The sequence below is a fragment of the Copidosoma floridanum genome, unplaced genomic scaffold (genome assembly GCF_036245765.1).
Source record: "Copidosoma floridanum isolate Cflo_tuat_1 unplaced genomic scaffold, Cflo_Japanese_pri ptg000043l, whole genome shotgun sequence".
Lineage (NCBI taxonomy): Eukaryota > Metazoa > Arthropoda > Insecta > Hymenoptera > Encyrtidae > Copidosoma > Copidosoma floridanum.
Window position 1 is genome coordinate 318160 of NW_028321920.1, and position 18293 is coordinate 336452.

The window sequence follows — 18293 nt, forward strand, 5'->3', positions numbered from 1 at the left end:
CGGTCAATATTTATAGAATTCCGGTATCTTATGCGACTCTTCCTATAAAATATCCTTAAGTTTTTAATAAGTCTTTATTCAGTTATCCAGGAGCAAATACACATTATGAATCTCATTAAATATTTTTTTTATGAGGTTTTATCAGTCACTCTCAACCGGGTAGCTATCAGATATTGAGTTGCCAGGAGGTCCGGGTTCGAGACCAACCTTCGACGTAGTTTTAAGCGGTGTTGGGTAGAAATTAATTAATCTATAAGCCTTAGTCAGTAAGCAAATAGATTTTAATGTAGAATTAAAAATCGTAGATTGAAGGTAGAGTAGTAAGACTAGATGTAAGGTAGAACAATAAGAGTAGATCTTAAGGTAGAATAATAAGAATAATAATTAGAAATAACGTAGAATAAAAAAATAGGTGTAAGATAGAATAAGAAAAATAGAAATAAGGTAGAGTTAATACCTAGATCTAAGGTAGAATCATAAGTAGCACATTGAGGGGTTGTAGGGTCAGATAGAAAGTAGGATAGGGAAACTGAGCCAGGAGCCTCACTTAGGGTGTTAGAAGATTGTAATAACAACTACAAGGGATGACAGGTCAGCTAATACCTGGCTCAAGCGCGGTTGTGCGCACCCAAATTTTTGCAATTTTTTTTTTTCAATCCATACCACGTGCTTAATATGCTTATTTATACCATGAAAATCTATTTGCCGATGGTAAAAATATGTTTTAATCAGATAGAAGTCTTTAAATCAAGGGTAATGAAACAAAACTTTTAGTTAGCAACTGAATACATTTTTTTGACTTTAAAAAAATCTCTGAACAAAACATTTAATATTATTTAATTGTACATTTTAAAAAGGATCACCGAGATCGTTTTCAGGCATTATCAGTACACAGTGGCTTTTATTTAAAAATAAAAGTAGTTGGACGCATTACAATACTATTTGACGGGGTAAAAATAATTATTAGCATAAAAAGTCAAGTTTGTCTTGTGCTGCGTATGAAAGTGATTATATACTTGATTATTTAGTCCATAAGAAGAAAAACAGCTTTATTTGTATATTTGTACACAAGATAGTCCTTGAATTAAAATCTTTGGGCTCTGCAAGCATAAAAATATTTTATACATTGCGCTGTTACGTGTGATGATGGCCTTGCAATGAATTATATATGACATTCTCATTTCGGTAAAACATAAAAATTTCTACTCGAAAAAGAACCATCATTTTTATGCATTCAGTTCATCTAATACATGCATGATTTGACAGACAATCATACTAGAATTATTTAATGATTTTCGTAATAATCACTGATCATTAATTAAAATATTTATATGCCACTAACGTTCTCTGATACTTCTTTCTCTAGATGAAAATTGATATTTCTGAATTGCAGAATACCTTGATCGTGCTAATGAATGACTCCGAAGAGATGAAACAGTTTCTTAAAGTTAGCATTATGTTAATTTTGGTTGTTTTGTTTTGATCAAAAATGTTTGTAGTCGTGAACTTGATTAAAGAAACAAGAACCACTTTTCAGATTTCACGATCTGAAGATAGTTTTTGCTAAGCAGTTTTTATTTATTTGTATACATAAAAACTATAATTTGTACGTTTTTATACTACTTTTGTAATCACAGTAATTGAGTGTGCGATACGCTTTTAGGAAATATCCTTGTGGTTTGTAACGGACAACATTCAATGGATGATTTTTTTGAGTGAAAAAACAAAAGCTGATGAATTTTTCTCCAACAACTACATTCCTTTTAACTGCCTATTTCTCGTAGTGCAGAAAATTACGGGTATAAATGCTCGAGAGCTTAGCGAAGTTTACTAAATTGCAAGGGATCGAGAATTGATTAAAAGTCATTTTGGAACTTGGGATGAAAAGAAAGGATTAGGGGCAACTAATCTGACTTTTGATCAGCGCAGAAATGATTTTCAAGGACAAATAATCCGAGTCGGTTGCTTTAAGGTATTTTACCATCATAAAGAGGTAGAAAATAATGAAATGTATTGTTTGACGAGAAATTTTTTAGTATACAAGTTATTGTCGGTATCAATTAATGTGTGTTTGACCTTGTTGTGGAATTATGCATTTTATTTTTTACATCTTTAAATATGATTAAATGTAACAGCGAGTAGTTGAAATATTAGAATAATTTAATTTGGACAACTTTCAACAGAATAGGAGTTATATTTTATATGCAATGTTGTTTAAATTGGTATAATTTATACAATTAATACTGTACTTCAACGCAAATAAATAATTACAATATGAAAGAGTTATACAACAGTAATATAGAGATCTAGACATGCTGTTTATCTTGTTCACCCATTTATGCGTGTTATTAGTGAATACCTGGAGATAAGCTTGTCATGAAAGAATCCTAATTGTTTTTTCTTGTCACGGATAAATTTTTCGTTTTCCGAGCGATAGAGTCCTGAGCGAGTATACAAACTATTTGTTTGACTTTGTTGCAGATTCCACACATTCTTGAAATAGATACCGATTTCTATACCGACGGTAATGGCCGTGAAATGTTGAAACGTACGTTAAACAGCCGTCCGAACTGAAAAGTGAGGCTCGTGGAGCAAATCGCTGGTAACTACTATCCCGTGACCTCTAAAATTTCCATCAAAGATAAAAAAGAGATGTTGCGTATGAGCGTCTTACCCGACAGACCTCACGGTGGCTCGAGTCTCAGGGACGGAGAAATCGAAATGATGGTCGTACAAAATTTACTCAAAATATATCTCGACTAGATCATTGAAAAATAATTAAATTATAACGTTTGATCGAGTACAGATTCATAGGCGGTTGTTGTACACGCACATATGGAGCGGAGGTGAAGCACTGAATGAAATAGCTTACAATACAGGGCTTGTCGTCAAGGGCAAACATTGTCTCGTGACTGGTAGCTTGATGGACCGAGACGATTTGATAATGAAAGAAAAGGAGCTTGCAAATGAACTTGCTATTAGTCCTTGGCTATTTTTTACTCCATTATATACATCCTTTCAGGATTGGAGTAAACAGTACAAAATGAAGGTTTGTTCATTATTTTCGTACGTAGAAATGTTTGTTTTTTACAACACTGTGGGTCTTTTAGAACGATGGGCTGGTCAAAGCTTTGCCAAGAAATGTCAGAATTCTTACACTCGAACCTTGGGCAGAAGAAAAAGTTTTACTTCGATTGGAGCACTTTTTCGAGACTGGCGAAACGCACGCGTACTCTGCAGCTGCAAAATTTGATCTCAAAGTAAGAACTGTCTTGAAGTTTACGATCGTTTTTTCTTTTCTTTCCTTTTCTTTTTCAGGAGATGTTTGCTGGTTTTACTGTGGACTCGTATGAGGAAATGACACTCGATGCAAATAAAAATCTGAAAGACGCGGAGCGGCTCAAATGGAAATCGGAACTTGACGAGGTTTCCCACGTTGATAGCTCTAAAACCGATCGTATAGAACTGTCCAATAGGTCTCTGATCGTAAGACTTAATCCTATGCAAATTAGAACATTTATCTTAAAACTTTCCCCTAAATTTCATTAATGTGTATCGTCGTTTTAAGGATGTATAATTACTATCGATGTTTAAAACTATGTATGTGCATCAAATTCACTCTCGTCTCTATGAATTTGTCCCAATACGATGTGTATAAATAACATAATAATTGTAACAGACGAAATTAGGCGTTTAAAGGTTGCGAGTTTGAAGGGGCAACGTTACTGTGTACATCAGAGATAAAACACATGTAATTTTGGCTAACGTATGATGCAATGATTGAACGCGGTCGGGTGGGGGGGAGCAAACAGTGAATATACGACGGGGGTGTCGATTTGCCTTCTTTGTGAAGTCATCGAGGCGACTTGTTTAGGCGCGAGAAGCTCGCGGCCGTCAAGCCACCATTTGTTATCACAGATCTCGATAGGAGCGAGAAGTTCCGGTTGTACTGAAGGTCGAAACTAGCGTGCACAGATGCAGGTCTGGGGCCGTTCAGGCTGAAAAGTAGTCTCGATGACACGAAGAATTAAGCCGTGATGTTTCCTTTCATATCAATTGGTACAGTTTTTGAATTTGGCGGTTTGCTCCTTCATTATCGACGTACCGTGCCCTAACGTCGAAGCTCGCGTGAAACAGGCGAAACGCGGGGTATGGAACTGCGGTAGAACGGAGGGGAGGAACGAGCGCGGCGGCGCAAGGGGCGCGACGCTCGCTCGCTGTGGCGAGCTGCAGATGTTCTCGGGCTGCGAGCGAATAAGGTGCGTATGGCGCCTGAAAGGCTTTGTACTAAACGAATGAATATATTTCCTTTATAAATCATTTGTGTGTTTTTAATTTTTTCTCCTGGTGATTCCTGCTTCCGGCTCGTTCCATCGTCAATAATAATTGTATCCCGTGTATCTCAATTATGATAATAAATTATTCTCCTTTGAAATAAATTATTTTTTCAGTTGCTTGTCATGAGTTTATTATGTAAAATTAAATGAAGATAAGTAAAGGTAAAGCTAATTTTTATAAATATTCAGTTTACTACGTTGAATCTCGTAGTGTAAAAATAGGTGAAAATAACTGGTTAGAATATTGAAGTTTCTCTACTATAGTTTCCAAGATAAATTAAAAATATCAAGACAAAGAGTTATCATTAAACTGAAACTTATGAATATGTAAATTAATTATCGATTGAGAATTGAGTTCAAAATATTGTAAAAAAAAGGTCTAAAAACGTAATACTTTATAAAATAAAAAAATCTCAAATTGTTATACTGCTTACATAATTTCTGTCAGTAACATTTGTTTACAAGTTTACTGACGTAGTTCAACGAGTTGAGATAAAAATATGTAAAAAAAATCCGCTAAAAAACACACGCAAAGGTTTCAGTCAATATTGAAGAAAAAAAGCACATTTTTATGTGAAATTTTCTCTCAGTTAACCAATTTTTCGTTCACTATTTAGTTACAAATTAAAATTAAAATGAGATTGCAAACACATCGAAGTTTATTTTTATTTATATTTGGTACCGCATTTGTCATCGTAGGATTTGGAATATGGCTACTCTTGTCATCAAAATATGAAAAACCTATACCTGTAATAGGGCCTAATGTAAGTATAATATATTGGATGATACAAATTAAATAATGTTGTGATCTAGATAAATACTACCATAAAAAAAATTTTATTAACCATACGCAGACTTGCCCAAACAGTCAGCCACATAAACTAAACATACATTTGATATCGTATTCTGAGAGTAACATTGGTTGGCTTCATGTGCATAATCAAACATACTACGCTTGTGAGAATCTTTTTTTATTCTAAAGTTCAACTACTTAGTGCATAAAAAAAACTCCTTTAACTTTTTTAAAAATTCATTTACAGCTGTTATTGATAGTGTCATGTTATCATTGACGAAGCATCAAAATAGAAGGCAATAAATAAGAAAACTGCATAAAAAAATTAAAAGAAATTAAAACATATTTTTTTGCTAGGTTTGTCTACGCTGAAACATTTGTTTTATGGAAATGGTGGAAGCGTCAAAATCAAACTAAAAAGGAAATGTTACGAAAATTAATAAACGACGGCAGGTTTGAAATTGTGAGTGGAGGGTGGACCATTAATGACGAAGCTGTTTCCTATTACCAATCGATCATAGACCAATACACTTTAGGCTTCAGGTTTTTGAGTTTCCGTAATCATAGATAAATTCTAAAGCCACATAAAAAAAAGATAAAGTAAAACTGTTAATCCCAGGAGAGTAAAATATATGATTGGTAATTATGATGGTCCAAGGGTTGCCTGGCAAGTAAATTTGTTTGGACATTCTCGGGAACAAGCATCGCTATTTTCGCAAATGGGTTTTGATGGAATGTTTATTAGTCGAGTTGATTATCAATTTAAAAAGGCATGTCTCGACAATAAAACTGCCGAGTTTATGTGGAAAACAAGTAACAGTTTAGGTAGGAAATTTTATTATTTTTATTAAATTGTGCTTCGATAACTTTTGGTGGTCATTCGTTTAGGCAAGTCCAACAATTTATTCCCGTCAATAATATACAACCGCTTTACACCACCACCTGGATTTTGCTTTGTTATTCGTTGTGACGGAAGAGTACCAATTATAGATGATCCTAAAAATTTGAATTATAACGTGGATGAGAGGGTAAACATCAGATATATAGGTTTTTAAACATTTTTTTTAAATTGTTTCATTGTATACTTTAAATTTTTATGATGGGTAAAGGTAGAGCAACTATTAACTTATGTCAAAAAACAAGCTTTATCGTATGGAACAGATAATATTAAATTTACAATGGGAGATAAATTACAGTACACAGAAGCTGAGCTGTGGTACAGTAATATGGATAAACTAATCAGGTGTATCTTTAATTAATAATATAACGTGGTACTAAAGCGTAACACTAATACATCGTTTGGTTTGTTAGATATATCAATGAGAAAAAAAACGACCAGTTTAATATTTTTCATTCCACGCCTTCGTGTTACTTAAAATCTTTGAATGACTTGAACATTTCATGGCCTGTCAAAACTGACGATTTTTTTGCCGTACTCCTGGAATCGCCATACTTTTTGGTCTGGTTTCTTCACTTCTCGGCCTGGATTGAAATTTTTCGAGAGACTGGAAAATAATTTTTTACAGGTCAAAAGTCATGACATGTATTATACTCTCCATGTTACCTTCAATTAATAAAAGAATAAAAAAATGAAAAAATAGGTGGTCAAACAACTTTCGGTCCTCACACATTCATCTGACTCTGAAGAATATCAAACGTACAAAGAAGCAATGGGACTGATGCAAAATCACAACACCATTACCGGTACTGCATTTAGTGGCTCATTCTCACGCTGAAGTGGGCTGGTTGTACTTAACCTACGATGTAATATACAACAAATGTAAGATATAAATAAAAGTTGCGCATACTTTGTAAATAATATTGATTATTCATCTATACAGGAAGGAAAATTAAATGGAATATCACAAGTGGCATATTTTATGAAAAACATGTCTTTACCTTACATTAAGCGTGAAGTACTCCTCCCTTTTGCTAGCGAGTAAGAAAAAAATATTTTAATTTCAGGGGTGCAATACGTGATCGACAATGTCATTGAATCGCTCCTAAAAAATCCAGGAAGAAGGTATTTTCAAATCAATATTTTGACAACTAATATGTATACCATTACACCATACTGACGATCTCAGCAAAAAATAACAACCGATAATGAGAATTGTAAAGTCCGTATTTGAGACAAGTAATAAAATGTCATAAGTTATACATAATTTTTGATTATCAGTTGTTATTATTACATATATATTTTTCAACGCCAATGTTATTGTAGAAACAGAAAATAATAGTAAATTGAAAAAACTTTTATTGTTAATTATCGCTGGGGGATGATGACAAACCGATTTGTAATTAGATTTGCGTTTGCCGAAATGGCAATGCTATGGAAGTGGTGGAAAAATCGAAACGACACTATGAGAGAAAAGTTAAAAATGTTGGTCAACGAAGGACGATTTGAAATAGTTGGTGGTGGTTGGAGTATGAACGACGAGGCTACCACAAATTACCAATCACTGATTGATCAATACACTTGGGGCTTCAGGTATGCTTACAATTGGATTGAATGATTTATTGTTGCGATTAATATAAACTTATTTACCTTTAAAGGCGAATAAATGACTCCTTTGGTTCTTGTGGGCGACTTCGAGTCGGATGGCAAGTTGACCCTTTCGGACATTCTCGCGAACAAGCTTCCATTTTCGCTCGAATGGGTTTTGATGGAATGTTCGTTGGTCGAATCGATTACGTGTACAACTGGGCCCGCTTGTGGAATAAAACTGCCGAATTCATCTGGAAAGGCAGTGATAGTCTAGGTATGTGGTTTACTTTCATTCCCAGAGGGGAAGTACAATTTTCACTTCCGGCTACTTGCACCGGAAAAGTGAAGTCGTACTTTTTTCTTGTACGGCTGTTTGCAATGTTTAGCATACCTCCATCGAAAACTCATTTTCTTTCTAATTTTAGAATTGAAAGGATGACGTAATTTTCTATACATAAAAGTCCTATGTCTTTAAAAGATTATAAGACTGTATTTTTTTTTCCACGTAGAGTGCAACATAAATACTTTTAAAAAGTAAGATTTTTTTTATACGGGTTTTCATGTATATATCAAAAAATTTTCATTTCAATGAAAAACCAGGATTGATGAAAATAAAAATGAATTTCAGGTAAATCTGCCAATCTATTTACGATGATTTTGTACTACCGTTTTTTCACCCCACCTGGTTTTTGTTTTGATACTTTCTGCGGCAATCGCGTGCCCATCATCGATGACCCAAACAACGTAAATTACAACGTACATGACAGAGTAAGCGAAAATTTTTCATGCCATCACTTTGGAACAATATATTATTGTACAAGATATTTATTTGACTAAAGGCAGAGAAACTACTACATTTTGCTTCGAAACAAGCTACGATGTACCAGACCAATAATATAATCATTACAATGGGACGGACACATCATTACTTAAACGCTGAGCTGTGGTTCGCCAACATAGACAAACTCATCAAGTTGGTTTCAAATTTTTTTTCTAAAACAACATGCCGAAGTATACGGTTGAAACAAATTTGCGTGATTACTCAGGTACATAAACAGTAAGGAAGGAGACAACTATGAGGTGTTTCACTCAACTCCGTCGTGCTACTTGCGGGCACTGCACAAGCACGATTTGAGATGGCCTGTTGAAATCGGCGATATGTTCCCCTACTCTTTCGACCAACATTCATTTTGGACCGGTTTTTATACGTCCAGACCGGCACTGAAGTACTTCGAAAGACTCGGCAATAACTTTTTGCAAGTCGGGGCTTTAATGAATTTCCCATTTCAACTTGCAAAAAAAAATTGGATTATCTTTTTTTTTGTCATTCCAGGTGGCGAAGCAATTATCTGTCTTGGCGAATCTGCCCGATACCGAAGAGCTGCAACGTTTCCGAGAGGCAATGGGGGTGTTAAAGCATCATGACGCCATTACGGGCACTGCAATGCAAAATGTTGCGTTTGACTATGCCAAACTGTTACATCGCAGTATTTCCAAAGAAGAGCACGTTGCCTCTGAAGCTCTAAAATAATAATAATCATGCACTTTGAAAATATCAGCTGTTTGAAAAATATACATGTCTTTTGTTCTCAGCAATTGGGCATTGAAAAAAAAAATTTCAAATGCGCCGGAATTCCACTCGTGTCTGCTTCTCAACATTAGCGCCTGTGATTATTCCTCCAATCACCGAAAATTCGTTGTCACTGTGTACAATCCGACCAGTCAAATGGTCCAGCAGTTCATCAGAGTGCCGGTTCAGAATTTGGTGTACGGGGTCAAAGACTTTACTGGTGCGTCAATAATAAAGGTGGCTTGAACGTTTGGTGCCGTACCCAGTGAGGGGCCCTTTGAGGTTTTATTGATTACGAAAAATGTTCTTTGTCCATTGTCATGATTATTGAATGTATGAATCACGCGTTCAATTTCAAGAGTTTTAATGGCCTAAAAAGTTATAAAATATCAATAAAATAAATAGTAAAAACTCACCACTTTAATCATCGCATGCGCAGAAGACGATAAATCACTTTTCTCTAAATTTTCTTAAAATCTAAGTGGTTTACGTATAATTTTCACAGTTCTAAGAGATCACTAATAAAAAAAAAGGTACAAATACAGTTTTTATTTACAGAGGTTTGTCATTTACTTTTGGAGTTAGCGTCATTTTAGTAACAAATTCTGTAAGACTGTCTGTTAAATTGGTGAGTTTTCAATAGTGATTTTCTTAAAAGTAAAGTGGTTAACCCCAGTGTTTTTTATCGTAAATGAATGAGGCATACCTCATTTACATAGTTAGAAAATTTCAGCTATTTTGATTAATCCAGTGGAAATAGTCCAAGTCACCTTTGAAATACATAAATGTACCCAATTATTAATCGATTGATGGGATTTTTTTTTTTTAATTGTAGGGAACGATATGGTTACTCAAATGGTGCCAATTCCAGACAAAGTGCAAGCGATCCCCGGTCGAGTCAGCAGTGCAACAATGGAGTTGGTTTTCCTAGCTGAAAATGTTTTCTCGCTTGGTTTCCAATCGTTTTACGTTTACCAAAAAAAGTCCGATCCCAATTTCGTGCCAAACGACCCAAAACCGGCTAATGGCTCCCAATTTATAGGCTCCGAGGTAAAAAGTTGACCATTACTTTTTCCAATATCATTTTGCAATGCCATAAACAATAAACGTTGTATTTAAGTTATTTAACATAAGTGCCAACGCGAAAGGTAGAATCTTGATAAATATGACTCACGGGACAAGGGGCCTGAAAATCAGACAATCGTTTCATTATTACGATGCTGCGGAGGGCAACAACGCATTGGTCGCCAACAGATCGTCGGGGCTGTATGTTTTAAGACCAAAGAGCAGCATCACCCATATTTTAAATGTTACCAACTCCACGCAGATCTTCAAAGGTATGTCATATGGGACACTGCTAATATGCCATTAAGTCTCGATTGTACCATTTTCAAAAATTAAATGCCGGCAGGACCTTTGGTCGAGGAAATTCATCAAGTAGTCAATGAATGGGTGAGCCAAGTAGTTAGAATTTACAAGGGAAAAAGTCAAGTGGAATTTCATTGGCTGATCGGACCTGTGCCCATCGAGTAATTTCATATATTAATGGTTACTTGTAAAAAAAAAAAAAAACAGTTCATCCTCTATACGTATTATAAAATTATTTTGTACAGCTTGTCGAAGATGATAGGCGGCAAGAAAGTGGTCAGCAATTACTTTACGAACTTGGTGAACAGAAGGACATTTTACACGGACAGCAATGGTAGGGAGATGATTCAGCGTAAGCTCAACAAGCGCCCTCACATAAACGTTTGGCTGGAGGAACGAGTTTCTGGTAACTATTACCCGATCCCAACGAAAATCGCCATCGAGGACAAGAGGAAGTTGTTACGTGTGAGTGTGTTGACCGACAGGCCACAGGGTGGCTCGAGCTTGTTTCGAGGACAAATTTAGTTGATGGTAACGAAAAAGTCACCCCAAATGGTAAAACTGACGCGTTGAATTTCGCCAAAATGTGTTTCAGCTTCACAGAAGGTTAACCAATCACGACAAGATGAACCGCCTCAATCAAATATTGAACGAAATGGCGTACGGAACGGGCCTTGTGGTCAGAGGTAAACATTACTTGCTGACCGGCAGTTTGATGGACAAGGACGAGCTCATTTTGCAAGAAAAAGAGAAAGCGATTGAACTGTCCCTTGGATCTTGGCTCTTTTTCACCCCCACGACAAGTTCTTTTCAAGACTGGAATCAACTTTACAAAATGAAGGTTGTACATTTTGTCACTCCCTGCTGTACTTCGGCATGTATTTTTGAAGAATTTAAATTTGAAAATAATAACTCGGGTGGTAGTGCTATCAAGTATATATTAATACAAATAACTTTCGACGTTCGTCACAATGTATTCGCTACCTTACCATCTTGCGTACTACACTTAGTCACTAGTGTGACGATTAAGTTTTTTACCTGATGAGGGCCTCGTTATCTATATATAAGTGTATGGGTCGTAACGTCGAAAGTTATTTGTATTTAATAAATACTTGATAGCATTGCCATTCGAATTACCATTTTCAAATTTATCGTATCAGGTATCACTCGAGTTTTAAAATAACTAAATAAATTCAAAATTTTCCTCGATCCGTCAGGGCGACGGTTTAACGATTTTGCTGCCTAAAAACATTCGTATTCTGACTCTCGAGCCTTGGAAGGATGGGGAAGTTCTACTGCGACTTGAGCACATATTTGAGAATGGCAAAACTTCCTTGTACTCGACAGTTGCCCAAGTCGATTTGAAAGTAATACCTATTATGTTTCTTATTGATCACAATTGGTTCCATTGATACATTCTTGAGTTGTGGATTGTTTTTGCCGATAGGAGCTGTTCGCCAGTTTTTCCGTGGATTGGGTGCGAGAAACGACTCTTGGTGCGAATCAGTTTTTGAAAGACGAGCAGCGATTGAAGTGGACGTCGGGGACGGACGATAACGTTGAAACTGGAAATTTGGACTCGGACAAAGTGCAGGCCTCCAGTAATTCTATCGTGGTACTACTGAAACCAATGGAAATTCGGACTTTTGTCGTCAAACTTAAACACGGGTCTTAATGAGATCGTGGAGTATTAAACTTTGTGCGATAACACATTTATAAAGACCAATAGTAATATATTAATGAAGAAAATGTTTGAAGTAAATTTTTTTGTCACGAATGTATATTATTGTATGTGCTCAATAAATGTAGTCCTCATAAATTATAAAAGTATTCTATTTTATTTCAAATCATTCTAAGAAAAAAAATAAACCTTGTTTTTAGTTGCGTGTAACTTTTTTTACTTGTTATACCACAGAGTACAATAGATAATAATCGCTTTAATGTTAATATATAGGCAGTATTTTCTACATCTCTTGCGTCACAGATTGAGCGTAAAGGCCATTGGTTTACTTTGAAATTAAAATAAACATAGTTAAATATAATTGCTTACTTATTTTACGTTTCTAATACTTCATAAATATGTTTATTAGATTGAACATTGATTATTTAAATGATGAGGTTTTTTTATGTAAGTATACGAATGTATTTGTGAAAAATCCTACGACTTTTACGAAGGCTAAGGGGTAAAAAATGTTGGAAAAATATTTTGTTATTTGTGTAGGCATGTCTTTAAAAAGTCCCCTTTGGCACACATTTCGTTACACATTTTATTTGTTGTTTAACAATTTAATACATATGATATGCTACTACTCATAAAACACTTGCCAAAAAATGTTAGAATTCTCGCACTTGAATCATAGTTCTATTAAATGTATGTCTAACGTATTTTTATAAAATGTAAATATTTAGGAACTATTTTACGATTTTTCCATAATATCAGTTAAAATAACGTTTCTCCGCTCTAATCACTGGATCAAAGATAATAATCAAATCAAATGGTGTATAGTCTGTCGTTTCACTACTATTCTTTTGCCAACAGAAAATACAGATCAATAGAAATGCTTTCATTAGAGGTGGCTCAAAATAATTATTGTAGATCACTTTATTACTAGCTATGTCATGATCTAAAAATTAATTGATATCCATTTTAAAAAATTTCGTTTAAATTTGATCGATGATGTGTATGATTTTACAGTACCAAATGAATATACAAGAATTTTAACGTTATTTTCTCCCCTCAAAATCGAATCTTCCCAGTTATTTTATTAGTATTCTGTAAGTCTAACGCTCAATGTCGAAATAAGCGACGCTGTTCTTACAATTGTAAGTGATACTTTGTTCGGCTTCTTTAGAAAGTAATTGCAGAAAACCAATTTGATTGCTGTCCGCATTGTAATTTATCTGTATGAAAAAAAATTTGAAAAAAAAAAATTCGAAGTACAAACCGTCAATGGTGATCGGTAAAATTTTCGATTTATACCTTTGACGCGCTGTCGATTTCATTGAGCCAAATTTCGGATTCACTGCCCTCGTGACTGATTTCCACTGTTCGCGAGGGACTAGCCAAAATACATGACGAGCGCGTTTCGGCGTCACAACGTACTAGTATCGCATCTCGAGGATCACCGTCGTTCGGATCAATCCAATACTCTCCTGTATGGGTATTTGTATTTTGATGATTATAGCATTTTTTCAAAGTAGATTTTCGTGAATTAGAAATTTCTCTAACCCGTAGGTTTTTCGGGGGAAAGCGGCAAAGAGGTCGGCACACGTCCTCGCAGGTAACTCTTTGCTTCCATTGGGCCGGACAATGCTTTCCAAGTTGCTCTTTACCTGATCGTAAAACTTGGTCAAAATTTCCTTTCGCTCCTCGTCGTTAAACGGACCGAACATCCTGGGAGGCTCGATAGTTTGGGACGTCGAGTCTGGACCTTTGCTGGTTATCTTATTTTGTAAACGGAATAAAAAAAAAATTTTCTCTCTCGAAAGGTGTTCTTAAAAATATTTGCAGCGAGGTACCTCGAGGCGCCAAGATTGTCCTGCAAGGGGTAATTTATGTTTGCTCGCGCTGCGCTGGGCCTTGGACTCGAGGACGGGTGTCTCGGCGTTGACGAGCTGGAATAGTTTATCGTCGTTTCCGTCGAGCTGTGAGTTTGGCCTGGAACTGCTTTTACAGGAGGTGTTTACTTGCATCCGCAGTTTTTTCTCCGATCGTATGAGGTCTACATGTTTATAGGGTCCCGTAATCTGTTCGAATAGGATGGACTCACCGATTTTTTTTTTTTTTTTTAATGTATTAAGAGCACGATTTTTAATGGTGGGTCACTGTCCGAATGGTCAATTTTTTGATACTCGACGAGTTTTGTCAGTTAATTTTAAATATTGGTTTTTTCGACAAACGAAAGTTTTCACCCGATTCTTTCACTCATTTTAAACAAAAAAAAGTATTACGTTATAAATTAGATTACTAGATTTGAAAAAAAAACACCAAAAGATTTCGAAAACCGTAAAGAACATATTTTTCAAAACTTTGTGAGTTTTTGCCAAAAAGTATAAATTTTACGAATATACTTCATCCACAACTTTTTGCTTCAAATGCGACCAAAAAATCAGAAAAGAAAATTTTTTTACGAACAAAAAAAAACAACATTTGTTACTTGTAAGTAAAATTTGTCAATTAACAAAAAATTGACCTTTTGGACAGCGACCCAACATGAAAAGTTGTGTTCCGCAGGCCCTAATGCATAAAAAAAAACTATGCTGGGTCTATTCTAATTAAACAGGTCAGGGAACCTTACCCGACCCCCCGACTTTATATTTATGGACTTGATATCATGATTGGCTTACCGTATCCATCATAGGACGAAGGGTTGCTGGTGGAAGTCACGGTGGCTTGCGACTCTTTCATCGTTGTTTCTATAATTAAAAAAAAAAAAAAAAAAAAAAAAAAAAATAGCAACAATATCTCTCAACCCCAACTAGTACACTACTTAGTGTAAAATTAAGAATATACAATTGTAATTATAGTCGTTAAATCAAAACAGTTTGGACGCATGGAGAACTAGGAAACAATAACGCCATTCTTTAAACTCCGTCTAAGGTAAATAGTTTAATTTTGAAAAAAAAAACGGGCGGCAAAAATGTAAGGCTAAAAATAAAATAGGATACCCAAGATCACAGTTGTGTACTTTTCTCGTAGAAAAAAATCTAACCCTAACTGAGTGTGGTGCGAGCAATACAACTCAGTAGCAGAGTAAAGAGCAAGAGAAAAAAAAGACTGTAACCATATGAAAACAGCATTGTAGACGATAGCATAGTAATAAAAAAAAAAATACGAGAAGAGGTAAGCTTACGTGTGAGTGCACTAGAAGCTACAAAAATAAATGAACAATAAATTAATTTTACATAGCATTAATGTATTTATTCATATGTAAGATTGGAATTGTAAATAAATGGCATCGAACAAAAATTCTATTACTTCCCAGTACTGAAAATTACTGGCAAACCATAGCTAAGCACCGCGAATCAAAGAAACGCGCTGTAATCGAGTAATAAAGCAACCATAAAAAAACGCATTAAAACAGAAATAAAAAAAAGTCAAATGCACTGGATGTACCCTAAGCTCTGAGTACTTCGCGTTAATTTATGCATGTATTGTAGCGTGGTTAAGTAATTGATATGGTTTTTGCAAGTAAAACTTATGAGAAAAATTTTTTGTGGCAAAAAATTTAATTTCTACAAAACATATGTTAAGAGATAAAAATTTTGCATGTGTTTCAAAATTAAAATAGTGTTTAGGACTGTAAAAATTTTCACTGGTCAAATAGAAATAATTTTTAACAATAAATTGAAATGAAAAAAATGTACTTAAATAAATGATCAAGATCTCAAAAACATAACTACTTCAGCTAACAATTGCTCTATGGATTAATCATAATATTGTTATAAAATAAGTCTTAATAAAATAATTTTACACAATTAAAATGCAAATCTTTCATTTCTTATCATACTCTCTCTTATGATGAAAATTAGTACAAATTTTTGAAGAAATTCAATTTTTTTCCATAATTTGTACAAAAAATATAGAGGTATAAATATTTCGGCAGAGCTCATACGTACTATTTACTTGAAAAGCTTCCGTACTCGTTTTATTTTTCTCGTTCTTGTTCCCATGTATTTTCTCTTTAATAATTTTTCCCTAAGAAACAACTCCAATGTCTTGAGATGTGTTCGAACACAATTAGTCATGTAGTTATGTACATGTCCCCACCCAAATAATCCCACTACTGATAGTACTGACCCTTCCTATTGCAGACTAATTGCGCTCGGGCCAATAGTGAAAGGGCGTAAACTCATCACTGCACAGTGTGGGGATATTCGGGAATGCAATGGGACTACCGTCCCTCAGTCCTCAGTTATTCTCTCCCGGAGTGTTCTAGTGTCTACTAGTGGTAACTGCTCGCATTGTGAACCGAAGGGTGCAACTAGTGAAATCGGAGTGTACGTCAGAGTGAAAAATGAAGAAGGCCATTTCTAACTGGTGCAGGAAGACTAGAGCGTCTTTCCGGTCCCTTCGGCGCGGACCAAATGATCACTAGCCGAGTAGTGAGGTAACTTTTGGTTAAAATTACATAAACTATATTTACCTTGCACGCATTCCCATATCAGTTAGATGTGTAGAAATATTTAAAGTGAATAATCGGGCATTGAAATATCATTGCTGCCCACTTTTGAATTTGAAAATCGGGGTTGGGGTGCGTCTCAATGCTAGTTTTGGTACCTCCGATGTAATGTTGAGTCCGATTTTCGGGACATCGGTGTTTTCGGGCGCAACTGCTATTTTGTATTATCCGTTTTTCCTGTGCGCTTTTTTCGTTCTTCGCTGTACACTTACACTGGTTAAAGCGTAAATCTTTTCCATGTATATGTAGCATTGCTATTTTTCTCGAGCGTACAAACTATTCATTGGTTTCGGTGCATATGCGATTTTCTCATGGAAAAAAAAAGATAATGTACTTAAAGTAAAGAGAAGAAAACCGAGAAAGTCGAATTTCCCTGCTCGTGTGCGTGACGCATCTTACATTTGTAATTTCGGTGATACCAGTTTTGAGGGCGCCGGGAAAGACCCTTTTTCTTTCTCAGGTATATGCACACATGTATTCAGGTGGCAGCATTGAGTTAGATTTTTAGCTTGGAAATATTGAGAGTTTAATCGATGCTAATTTATTGAGGCAGTAAATTTTTAATTCACATACATTATCAGAGTCCACATGTGTGTCATCTTCACTGTACAAATTACATTTTAGTGGACTTTTAATTTGGTTATGGATTATTGGGAATCACACTTCCCCAGAGCTCTGGATCATCCCCTCTCTGTCTATGAATTGTACCTCCTTGAAAAACGATTTTTGTTATTGTTCGCCATACAAAATTTTTGTCCCACGTTCGCGATTATTCGTGCAAAAAAAGAAATAAAATTAATCATGTTTCTCCGACACAAGTACTAATTTGCAGATTTTGATGTTCTTATAGAAATAAAATTGTTTCCGTGTCTCATAATCAAAAAGTAACGACTAACCAAAATCTCAACCGTTTTTCCTTTCAGATTCAGAGGCTTGCCGAGTACGAAAAGTACATGGAAACCGACGCGCGAAATTTGGCGTCAGTTAATAGTGATGCAAAGTCGCACAAATCCCGGACATGGGGTCTCCTGCGAAAATCCGCCTCCTCTAGCCCCCGCGTCTTTGGTGTCAATCTGGCGCGGCTCGACGAGAACGGTCTGCCCAAGCCAGTCCTCGTCATGCTGCAGCAGCTCCTCGCCAAGGGTCCCTCCACCCAAGGCATCTTTCGCAAATCCGCCAATTTAAGGGTGGTCCGGGAGCTCAAGGACCAGATCGAGTCCTCGGGCAACAGTAGTTGCCTCGAAGACGCGTCCGTACTCGCAGTGGCTGCCCTACTCAAGGACTTCTTGAGATCACTGCCCGACCCCCTCCTTACCTCTCACCTCTTCTCCCTGTGGATGGCCAGCCTCAAGTCTCCGGACCCGCTCACGACGATCAAAAGGTACGACCCCTGATATTTTTACTTCAATGGAGCTACCTTATCATACATAACTATCCATTTGTTTAACGTTCGTTTGGTTTGTAGCATTTTGGACCGTCTGCCAAGGGCAAACTATACGCTGCTGTCGCACCTGATCCATGTGCTGCACCACATAGCCCGGCGCTCGAAGCACAA

General features: G+C 35.8%; 1 pseudogene; it reads left to right on the plus strand.

Moving 5' to 3' along the window:
• Nucleotides 1-6800: 6800 nt before the first annotated feature.
• On the plus strand, nt 6801-12231 carry LOC106645455 (lysosomal alpha-mannosidase-like; annotated as a pseudogene).
• The last annotated feature ends 6062 nt before the right edge of the window (nt 12232-18293 follow it).